We start from the raw sequence: 5,261 nt of genomic DNA on the forward strand, positions 1-5,261 counted from the left end.
CGGAGTTGGCTCGAAAATGGGAACCTGGTTGGCCGGAGCCTAGCCGGGTTGCCCGTCAGCGGGGCCGACGCCGGAGTCGATCAGCCGAGGCCTCGGGTCGGGCTGGCGCCCTTGGAGGATGGTTGGCCGAGGCCCCAGGGGTAACCGGCCGAGCCGCCTGCTCGGGCCGGATTCCCGGAGAAGTCCCTGGACCGCGTCGCCATCCGAGGCTGGGTCGGATCTCGCTGAAGGTGTCGTCGATGCCGAGGGTGCTAGCCCCCTTCCAGCGTGAAGACCCGAGCCTGCAGGATCAGATCGCCTTGTAGCGTGTGCCTTCTGCGGCCGCTGAGGCCAGAAAACACACCCTCGCTGCGCTGTAAAGCTGCGCCTTTTTTCCTCTTATTCCGAGCATCTGGACTTTTTCGTCGGTAACAGGGATGTTTGTGCGGGCGAGAGTTGCTTTTCGCGGAAGGTGATGAGTGAGGTATCCGTATCCTGGAGGCGTAGGAGTCCCTCGGCTCGGTCGGCCTTGCCGCTTACGCGTACTTTCACCCGTCCATGAGGCCCTGTCTCCGACTCAGTCGAGAAAGCTTGAAGGACCGCTTCGGCAGAAGAGCTTCCGAACATAAAGACTTGTCCGGTCCATGGAGTCACTTTATCCGAACGCGAGTTACTTATCGCAGAAGGTGATGAGTGAGGTATCCGTATCCCGGAGGCGTAGGAGTCCCTCGGCTCGGTCAGCCTTGGCTGCTTACGTGTACTCCGTCGTTTCCAGAATCCGCTTTTCGAAGTAGTCAAAAAGCACGAAAGAAATTCTGCTAAAAAGAGATCTTTTTTCGAGGAAAAAATTCGACGCAGAGGGGGTCTCCCCCCTTTTAGCCCCCGAGGGAGGGTCGGGCTTTGCCGAGGCGAGGCCGACCCTTCCTTGATGACTAAACTTTTGCGTGGGCGCGAGGTGTATGAACAACTTGAAAACATCTTAAGGGTAGAAGCGACATAGCTGTTTGATGTTCCAAGCGTTGCCGTAGATCTCGCCTTGATTGTTGGCCAGCTTGTATGTTCCGGGCTTCAAAACTTTGGCGATGACGAATGGCCCCTCCCAGGGGGGCGTGAGTTTGTGCCTCCCTCGGGCGTCTTGCCGCAGCCGAAGCACCAGGTCGCCCACCTGGAGGTCTCGGGGCCGGACCCCTCGGGCGTGGTAGCGTCGCAGGGACTGCTGGTACCGCGCCGAGTGTAGTAAGGCCTTGTCCCGAGCCTCTCCCAGCTGGTCTAGCGATTCTTCTCGGCTAGCTTGGTTGCTTTGATCGTTGTAGGCCCTCGTCCTCGGGGAGCCGTATTCCAGGTCAGTGGGCAAGATGGCCTCGGCCTCGTAGACCAGGAAGAACGGCGTGAAACCCGTGGCTCGGCTTGGCGTCGTCCTCAGGCTCCAGACCACCGAGGGGAGTTCCTTCATCCATCGCTTGCCGAACTTGTTGAGGCCGTTGTAGATCCGGGGCTTGAGCCCTTGCAGAATCATGCCGTTGGCACGCTCCACTTGCCCATTCGACATGGGATGGGCCACGGCGGCCCAGTCCACCCGGATGTGGTGATCCTCGCAAAAATCCAAGAATTTTTTGCCGGTGAACTGGGTACCGTTGTCGGTGATGATGGAGTTTGGGACCCCAAAGCGATGGATGATGTTGGTGAAGAACGCCACCGCCTGCTCGGACCTGATGCTGTTCAGGGGTCGGACCTCGATCCACTTGGAGAATTTGTCGATGGCGACCAGCAGGTGCGTGTAGCCCCCGGGCGCCTTCTGCAAGGGACCGACGAGGTCCAGACCCCATACAACAAAGGGCCAGGTGATGGGTATCGTCTGCAGAGCCTGAGCGGGCAGGTGGGTCTGCTTCGCATAGAATTGGCACCCTTCGCAGGTGCGGACAATTCTAGTGGCGTCAGCCACCGCCGTTGGCCAGTAGAAGCCTTGCCGGAAGGCATTCCCGACAAGGGCTCGAGGCGCTGCGTGATGGCCGCAAGCCCCCGAGTGTATTTCTCGCAGGAGTTCCTGACCTTCGGCGATGGAGATGCATCGCTGTAGGATGCCCGAGGGGCTGCGGTGGTAGAGCTCCTCCTCATCGCCCAGCAAGATGAATGACTTGGCGCGTCGCGCTACCCGCCGAGCCTCGGCTTGGTCGAGGGGTAGCTCTCCTTGGCGGAGATATTGCAGGTACGGGGTCTGCCAATTTCGATCAGGCGTGGCCCCGTTCTGCTCCTCCTCGACGTGCAGTGCCTCGGCCCCGGGAGCCGAGGGTACCTCGGGCCGAACCGAGGGCGCCTCGGGCTGAGCCGAGGGCGCCTCGGGCTGAGCCGAGGGTGCCTCGGGCTCGGGCGTGTCGTCGATCTTGACGGAGGGTTGATGCAGATCCCGGGAGAAGACGTCCGGGGGGACCGTCATTCGCCCCGAGGCTATTTTAGCCAGCTCGTCCGCAGTCTCGTTGTAGCGCCGAGCGATGTGGTTAAGCTCGAGCCCGAAGAACTTGTCTTCCAGGCGCCGAACTTCATCGCAGTAGGCCTCCATCTTTGGGTCGCGGCAGTGGGAGTTCTTCATGACTTGGTCGATGACAAGCTGCGAGTCACCGCGGGCGTCGAGGCGTCTGACCCCTAGCTCGATGGCGATCCGCAACCCGTTGACCAGAGCCTCGTACTCGGCCACATTGTTGGACGCCGGGAAACGGAGGCGTAGCACGTAGCGTAGGTGCTTCCCGAGGGGCGAGATGAAGAGCAGGCCCACGCCGGCTCCCGTCTTCATCAGCGACCCGTCGAAAAACATGGTCCAGAGCTCCGGTTGGATCGGAGCCGTCGGTAGCTGGGTGTCGACCCATTCGGCTACGAAGTCCGCCAACACCTGGGACTTGATGGCCTTCCGAGGGGCGAACGAGATTGTTTCGCCCATGATTTCCACCGCCCACTTTGCGATCCTGCCCGAGGCCTCTCGGCACTGGATGATCTCCCCCAGGGGAAGGATGACACCACAGTTACCGGATGAGACTCGAAGTAATGTCGTAACTTCCGCCTCGTCAGGATCACAGCATACAGTAGCTTCTGAACTTGTGGGTAGCGGATCTTGGTCTCGGACAATACCTCGCTGACGAAGTAGACTGGCCTCTGAACGGGCAATGCATGCCCTTCTTCTTGCCTCTCGACCACAATCGCGGCGCTAACCACCTGAGTGGTCGCGGCGACGTAGACCAAGAGGGCTTCTCCATCAGCTGGGGGCACCAAGATAGGCGCCTTTGTAAGGAGCGCCTTCAGGTTCCCGAGAGCTTCCTCGGCCTCAGGGGTCCAAGCGAAACTCTCGGCCTTCCTTAAGAGGCGGTACAGAGGCAGACCTCTTTCGCCGAGGCGTGAGATGAAGCGGCTTAGGGCCGCAAGACATCCCATGACCCTCTGTACGCCTTTTAAGTCCTTGATAGGCCCCATGCTGGTGATGGCTGCGATCTTCTCTGGGTTGGCTTCGATGCCTCGCTCGGAGACAATGAACCCCAGGAGCATGCCTCGGGGCACCCCGAAGACACACTTCTCGGGATTGAGCTTGACTCCTTTCGCCTTGAGACATCGGAATGTCGCTTCAAGGTCAGAGAGGAGGTCGGAAGCCTTCCTTGTCTTGACTACGATGTCATCGACGTTGGCCTCGACTGTGCGATCGATGTGTTCGCCGAACACATGGTTCATGCACCGCTGGTACGTCGCGCCCGCATTCCTCAAACCGAACGGCATGGTGACATAGCAGTACATGCCGAAGGGCGTGATGAAAGAAGTCGCGAGCTGGTCGGACTCTTTCATCCGGATTTGGTGATACCCTGAGTAGGCATCGAGGAAGGACAGGGTTTCGCACCCAGCAGTGGAATCCACGATTTGATCGATGCGAGGTAGAGGGTAGGGAACCTTCGGACATGCTTTGTTGAGACCAGTGTAGTCTACACACATCCGCCATTTCCCCCCTTTCTTCCTCACAAGCACAGGGTTGGCAAGCCATTCGGGATGGAATACCTCTTTGATGAACCCTGCTGCCATTAGCTTGTGGATCTCCTCGCCTATCACTCTGCCTTCTCCTCGTCGAATCGGCGCAGAGGCTGCCTGACGGGTCGGGCTCCGGCCCGAATATCCAGCGAGTGCTCGGCGACATCCCTCGGTATGCCGGGCATGTCCGAGGGACTCCACGCAAAGACATTGGCGTTTGCGCGGAGAAAGTCGACGAGCACTGCTTCCTATTTGGGGTCGAGCCCGGAACCAATCCGGATCTGCTTGGAGGTGTCGCCACTAGGGTCGAGAGGGACGGCCTTAACCGTCTCCGCTGGCTCGAAGTTGCCGGCATGACGCTTCACGTCTGGCACCTCTTTGGAGAGGTTCTCCAGGTCGGCGATGAGGGCCTCGGACTCGGTGAGGGCCTCGGCGTACTCCACGCACTCCACGTCGCATTCGAACGCGTGTTTGTACGTGGGGCCGACGGTGATGACCCCGTTGGGGCCCGGCATCTTGAGCTTCAGGTAGGTGTAGTTGGGGACGGCCATGAACTTCACGTAGCATGGTCTCCCTAGTACCGCGTGGTAGGTCCCTCGGAACCCGACCACCTCGAACGTCAAGGTCTCCCTTCGGAAGTTGGAGGGCGTTCCGAAGCAGACGGGAAGGTCGAGTCGTCCGAGGGGCTGGACGCACTTCCCAAGGATGATCCCGTGGAAGGGCGCAGCGCCTGCTCGGACGGAGGACAGATCGACGCGCAGGAGCCTGAGGGTCTCGGCGTAGATGATGTTGAGGCAGCTGCCCCCATCCATCAGGACCTTGGTGAGCCTGACATTGCCGACGATGGGGTCGACGACGAGCGGGTATTTCCCCGGGCTCGGCACGTGGTCGGGGTGGTCAGCCTGGCCGAAGGTGATGGGCTTGTCGGACCAGTCTAGGTAGACTGGCGCCGCCACCTTCACCGAGCAGACCTCCCGACGCTCTTGCTTGCGATGCCGAGCCGAGGCATTCGCCGCATGCCCACCGTAGATCATGAAGCAGTCGCGGACCTCGGGGTACTCTCCTGCTTGGTGATCTTCCTTCTTGTCGTTGTCGTGGGCCCTGCCACCCTCCGCGGGTGGCCCGACCCTGTGGAAGTGGCGCCGAAGCATGACACACTCCTCGAGGGTGTGCTTGACGGGCCCCTGATGATAGGGGCACGGCTCCTTGAGCATCTTGTCGAAGAGGTTAGCACCTCCGGGGGGCTTCCGAGGGTTCTTGTACTCGGCGGCGGCGACAAGGTC

Source organism: Zea mays, chromosome 4 (assembly GCF_902167145.1).
Source record: "Zea mays cultivar B73 chromosome 4, Zm-B73-REFERENCE-NAM-5.0, whole genome shotgun sequence".
Taxonomy (NCBI): Eukaryota; Viridiplantae; Streptophyta; class Magnoliopsida; order Poales; family Poaceae; genus Zea; species Zea mays.